Below are 7,089 nucleotides of genomic sequence, written 5' to 3'. Positions count from 1 at the left end.
AAACAGACAGTTCTTAAAGTTGATGTGTGGAAAGCAAGAAAAATGGGCAAGTGTAAAGATTTGAGTGACTTTGACAAGGGCCAAGTTGTGATGGCTAAAGGACTGGGCCAGAGCATCTCCAAAACGGCAGGTATGGTGGGGTGTTCCTGGTATGCAGTGGTTAGTACCTACCAAAAATGTTCCAGGAAAGGGTACCTACACAATATTAGGTGGGGGGGGGGGGGGGGGGGGGGGAGGAGTTAATATTATGGCTGATTGGTATATATTTTTGCCCTATATGCAGATTTCTGACTGACTGGAACAGGTTTGCCTCAACAATTTGCTTATATTGTTCATAAGCACATTATATTGTGATGGCAACAAGCTTTCCAGTGTCTCCTGCTGAAACACAACCCTAAAGCATGATGTTTCCATCAACATGCTTGATTCTAGAAATGGTGTTACCTTGGTGTTGCACTGTATGTGATTTGCACCAAATTATGCTGTGGCTGTGACCAAATGGCAAGACTTTAGTCTCATCAGACCACAAACACTTTATCATAAAGCTCTCAGATTGTGTCAGTAGTGGCTTCCTTCTGGCCACTCTTCCATAGAGGCTGGATCTGTGATGAGCTGATGACATTGTTGAAGTCTGCACAGGTTCTCCTAATTCAGCCAGTGAGCTCTGTAATCCCTTTCATGTTGTAGCTGGACTCCTGGACACTTCTCAGTCAATTGCCCTTCTTGCCTGAGCACTCAGTTTGGCCTGATCTTAGTAGTGTCTGGGTTTGGCTTTTGAAGATGTTTTGATAACCTTCTCCATCTTGTTTCTTCACAATATTTTTTAAAGCTTCATGGGTTTGGTTTTCATGACCATAGGACTAATCTCATCTGGCATGTTTTGCCGTGAGACCTCCTAAAGTCACTGATATTTACAGTCAAAGCATTCAGCTGGACACAGGAGGATTTAATATTAACAAAGGTATTTAGTGTGAGCTCTTAAAAATTAACTACTAATTCTAATTTCGAGTGCTAAAAGATAAGGGGTGAATACTTAATACGCAACATCTAAAGACTTTATTTTATTTCATTTTTGTAAAGGATCGTGTCAAAATGAGCAGATAAATATCCCCTTCTAATCTACTTAATTTTGATGTTGCAATACAGCAAAGAAAGAAATAATCATTGGTGGGTGGGGCCAGGAGGGCGGTACTTCCTTGGGGCACTGTATATAGGTGTACATCTAACATATGTATAAATTAATATCACTTGTTCATAGGCAGTTGAGTGTTCCTGGCAGTAGTAGTACTGGCACCTTCATGTATTGCTTCTAAAACAGGAAATTATCAGAAGTACCAGTGTGCTGTGAGGTTTTTAAGATCATGTATCACAATGTTATATGATCTTCATATGATCTGAATGAACCTGAGGTAGAGCTGTCACTTTGCTATTCAAATGATTCTTTCTTAGCGAAGTCTCCTTGTGAGCCAGGGGCATAAAGCCAGTGGGGTAAATAAGAAGAAAGAAATGAGAAAATAAGAACATTTCTTACAATTTCTCACGGAAAGCTCATTTTTGTATTCTGTTAACTCTAATGAAATATGGTGGCCAGTCACGACATTTTTACATTTGAAACCTAACTACTCAGCTAATTTATTCATCTTTATCCTGGAAAAGGTTGCTTTACATCTGGCATGAGGCAGAAATACACACTAGAAGGGACAGAAGCCATACACTTTTATTATTCTCATGGCAACCTTTTATTTACATAATTATTCATCATACCTCAGTAACTAATAGGTCATCTTTAAGTTTTTCTTGTTGTTGTTGTTGTTGTTGTTATTGTTGTTGTTGTTGTTTTCTTTAAGCTGCTGTAAACTTTTAGGGACCAGCTAAATGTCCTCACAAGGTCATCTTCCCAGCCCACAAAAAGATACTCTTGTTCTTGTTGGGACATAAAACAGGATTACCTTATAAACACATATCTTGTAAACACACACACACACACACTGTTGCACCACTGTTGAATTTAGTTCCTATTTAACTCCACTGTATAGGGTTTATGGTTTAGTTTTATAGCAAAAGTAATATGTAGGCATAATAAAGCTAGACTGTTGATGAACATGGCTATACACATGGAGGTGCTGCTAAATAAATATTTTATGTAACAAGATATATCATTTAAGTCTAAGTACAGTATTTCATAGATTTAAATGTACTTTTAAAATATTGTTTTCAGGAATGTTTCACATAGTAATGGTACATGTATTAAACCTTGTGTGGAGTTTAAACTAAAAAATGGGTCAAACGATAAATGGTGTTATTAAGGTCTAAAGGCACTAAAATTGCTATGCTCACATGCAAATGACCTGTTCTGATGCAAGAAGGAAGATGAAAGGTAGATCAAAGCAGCACACTCGCATTTATTTGGCTGTTTTGCAATGTCTGATTTGCAATGTAAATTTGCATCTGAAAAAAAATATATTCTCTTTAACCGTGACAAATTCTATCAACTCATAGTGGGAATTGGATGTTGGCAGACTTCTAAATGGCAACAATAAAATTACATATAGTAGACAGCAGAAAATATGACTGTTGGCTTTTTCAAATGAGACCATCAGGCTTCTTTCTTATGTCTCATATTTATTAATGTTTCATACAGTCAAATCTGAAAACAAGCATGCACACATTTTACTCACAGTCTCATTGTTCAACAAATTCATATTTCATTTGGTCAGAGTGTATAAATTGAAGTGTAAAATTTCAACAACCTAAAAATGCCTACTTTACAGTTTAATAAATCAACATTAGTTATTATTATAGCAACAATCCCCACTGTCATGGGGGGACAACCAGGAAACTTGTGTGGCTAATTGCAGACATTTATTTTTTTATACAGTGCTCTCCACTAATACTGGCACCAATGGTAAATATGAGCAAAGAAGGCTGTGAAAAATTATCTTTATTGTATAAACTTTTGATCTTTTGTTTAAAAAAATTCACAAAAATATTCTGCTCTCATGGATATCAAACAATTGCAAACACAACGCAGGTTTGTATTATTTTTTTTTAAATATATGAATGGTACAATTATTAGCATCCCTAGAAATTCATATGAGAAAAATATATTTGAAGTATATTCCCATTATTAATTTAGAGCACTGTATGTTAATGGTATCTGGCTGTTAACACCTACCAGGTAATATGCATGGAAGGCTTCATAGCCTATACTATAATAACTATAATGAGTAAAGTAGTGTAGGTATTAACAATAAAATAAAAAAATAACATTGACAATCACAGTTGCACACATGGAAACTAAGCACTAAATTAAGTTGATGCAGTTCAGTGACAAGATGGCTGACAGCCTGCACAGTGTAATATTGCACAAACAAACTGTGTGCCCCTTGCTGATACTGTTCTCCCACCACAGGACCCAAATGCAGGGCCTTGGGCAGGCAAACATGTGGCCTGGGATATTCAAAGATGCTTGGATATCTCTTTGAAGTGGTTATGAAGCCCTCTGCTACCTTTTGGAACAGTCTATGTGACGGTCAGAATGGTAATTATTAGAAGCTTTCATATACTTGTGTACTATATCCATTACGTATGCATTTTCTTAAATAAATACAACCAGAAGTAATTAGATTTCTGTTGAAATTGAACAAACTTGACTTAAATCTTTTTTTTTTTTTTTAAAAAAAACCTGATTAAAAAAGCCTGACCTTGACCCATGTTAGCTATCAAACTACAGTGTAGGCTATATGTTATAATGCAACACTTATACTTGCATGTGTGAAGAGGGAATAAACTAAAAAAAGAATATATAATTCAATAAAAGAAACTAATAACCATCTATGACACCCTTGGAATTTCAGCAAAGGAATTTTCCCATAAGGCTTTGCACGGGTTCCCCACCCAAGGCAGAAAAGAACATGGAGACATTTGTATCGGTTCCCAAATACAAAATCCTTTATTATAAGAAAGCCACACGACAGAATAAAATCTTTCAGCTGGAAAGGGCTGAATCTGGAGAAAAGCTGGAGCGCTGAATCTGATGAAAAACTGGAGGTCAACGTGACGAGCTCATATCCAGAGCTCCCACCTGAGACCCACGAGGTGTTCTCCACAGAGACCCATGAGGTGGTCTCATATACAGAGCTCCAGCCAGAGGTCAACGTGCGACCTCTGCTCCTGAGCTACAGCCTGAGATCCATGAGGTAGTTTCCACTGCAGAGCCCCAGTCGGCGGTCAACAAGGTGACCTGACCTCCAGGGCTCCAACCTGAGACCCACAAGGTGGTCTCACCTGCCGAGCTCCAGCCGGAGGTCAACGTGGTGACCTCGGCTCCAGAGCTCCAGCTCGAGACCTATGAGGTGGTCTCACCTGCCGAGCTCCAGCCGGAGGTCAACGTGGTGACCTTGGCTCCAGAGCTCCAACCTGAGACCCACGAGGTGGTCTCACCTGCAGAGCTCCAGCCAGAGGTCAACGTGGCAACCTCAGTTCCAGAGCTCCAGCTTGAGACCTATGAGGTGGTCTTACCTGCCGAGCTCCAGCTGGAGGTCAACGTGGTGACCTCATCCCCAGAGTTTCAGCCTGAGACCCATGAGGTTCTCTCATCTCCAGAGCTCCAGCATAAAGTCAAGTTCCTGTCCGAGGTCAACGAGGTGACCTCCCGAGCCAAGTTCCTGTCTGAGGTCGAAGAGGCGACCTTTCAAGCCAAGGTCCTGTCCGAGGTCAAAGAGGTGACCTCTCAAGCCAAGTTCCTGTCGAGGTCGAAGAGGCGACCTCTCAAGCCAAGTTCCTGTCTGAGGTCGACGAGGTGACCTCTCAAGCCATGTTCCTGTCCGAGGTCGAAGAGGCGACCTCTCAAGCCAAGTTCCTGTCCAAGGTTGACGAGGCGACCTCTCAAGCCAAGTTCCTGTCTGAGGTCGACGAGGTGACCTTCCATGTCACATTCCAGTCTGAGGTCGACGATGTGACCTTCCACGCCAAGTTCCAGCCTGAGATCGACGATGTGACCTTCCACGCCAAGTTCCAGTCTGAGATCGACGATGTGACCTTCCATGCCAAGTTCCAGTCTGAGATCGACGATGCGAACTTCCACACCAAGTTCCTGTCTGCGATCAACGATGTGACCTCCCGAGCCAAGTTCTCGTCCGAGGTCAAAGAGGTGACCTTTCAAGCCAAGTTCCTGTCCGAGGTCAAAGAGGTGACCTCTCAAGCCAAGTTCCTGTCCGAGGTCGAAGAGGTGACCTCTCAAGCCAAGTTCCTGTCTGAGGTCGACGATGTGACCTTCCATGTCATGTTCCAGCCTGAGATCGACGATGTGACCTTCCACGCCAAGTTCCAGTCTGAGATTGACGATGCGACCTTCCACGCCAAGTTCCAGTCTGAGATCGACGATGCAAACTTCCACACCACGTTCCTGTCTGAGATCGATGATGTGACCTCCCGAGCCAAGTTCCTGTCCGAGGTTGATGAGGCGACCTTTTAAGCCAAGTTCCTGTCCGAGGTCGAAGAGGCGACCTCTCAAGCCAAGTTCCTGTCCTAGGTCGAAGAGGTGACCTCTCAAGCCAAGTTCCTGTCCGAGGTCGACGAGGCGACCTCTCAAGCCAAGTTCCTGTCTGAGATCGACCACTCACTCAGCCACCCTGTTCTACTGAGGAAGTTTCTCCTCCTCCCGTTGCAGCCAAGAGATCCATTTTGCTTCCCTACTCTTTCGTGGATGCAACTACGCCATGGTTCTATATGGATGTCGCTCCATTTTCCCATGCCACTGAGAACATCGCTCTGCCTTCCTGCTCCGCCTAGGACCCACCTTCCAGCTCTGCTGAGGAAGTCGCTCCACACTCAAGAAAGGCCGATGAGATGGCCCACCAAGTCAAGCCCCCGTCTAAAGCTGACGACACAACTTCCAAAGCCTGGATCTTGCCTAATGACCCTGGCAAACCAGACCCAGCCTCATGTTTGCTCCATGACTCCTTGAGAAAACTGCTACTTGTTGGACAATTCCTGCATTGGAACCTGAGGGGCTGTGAGGGGGTTCTGTCATATCACAGCAAACCAGTGACTACATTTCCCATACTGCTCAGTGGCCTACAAACATGGCCGCCATGGACTGAAATTCCCAGAACACTCACACACACACTCACACACACACGCACACAAACACACAGAACACTCATTCTAATCACATACACCTGCATCCAATCTCACACACACACTCACAACCACAGTATAAAAGAGACTTTGTGTACATTTAGACTTTGCGAAGTATTACGCGAATTTTCCATATACCAACCGTTTGTTCTCGGTTCATGTGTTATTGTTTTGATCTCATTCTCACCCTCGTTCTTGATTTTGGTTTTGCCTCGTTTATGCTTGTTTGCCAATCACCTGACCCATTGCCTGTTTTTTGACCATGCTATTGTCTGATGTTTTGGATTTGTCTGCCTGCCTCTCTTTAAGTAAAAGCTATTATCTCCACTTGCGTCCATCCTAGTGTTCTTTACATTTATTATGTGACAAATGTGCTCTGTTACTTGTTTCAAAACAGTTCTGAGAGAGGTTCACAGATCCGTGGGCCAAGCACAAGCAGCTCACAGGCTTCAGTACAAGAAACATCACCGTTTGGTTGGTAAAAGAGTATATGCTGTATACAGTATATGTCCAGGCAGAACTACTTTATCTACTAGCAAGCCATGTTTGTTCAAATGAAACATGACTGCCCCCTACTGGTCTTGTATTTCCTGTGCCTGCAGCATGCGCATAATACCGCGTGATACTGCATGAAGTCGCAGGATCCCTTTTCTTTTGACACGCATTTTCAATGGCCACATCTGTATTTAGGATATTATTGCCGGTGGCCACAGAGGTAATATCTAATGCATAATTAATAAATACACTAATTTCTATAATGTATTACATCACCAATAAGGTCATTAATGTACCATATAAACATGCTATTGAGTATAAACTCAGTATAAACTAAGATTGATTTGGTATACAACTGGTACACAATTATTTTGAATATGCACTGACTTGCACATATGTGACAATCAGTCTTCACTTAAGTTTAGGACTTAACCAATATAGTTAACATAATAA

This window comes from Ictalurus furcatus, chromosome 4 (assembly GCF_023375685.1).
Source record: "Ictalurus furcatus strain D&B chromosome 4, Billie_1.0, whole genome shotgun sequence".
NCBI classification, from domain to species: Eukaryota; Metazoa; Chordata; class Actinopteri; order Siluriformes; family Ictaluridae; genus Ictalurus; species Ictalurus furcatus.
This window is presented reverse-complemented; position numbering follows the sequence as displayed.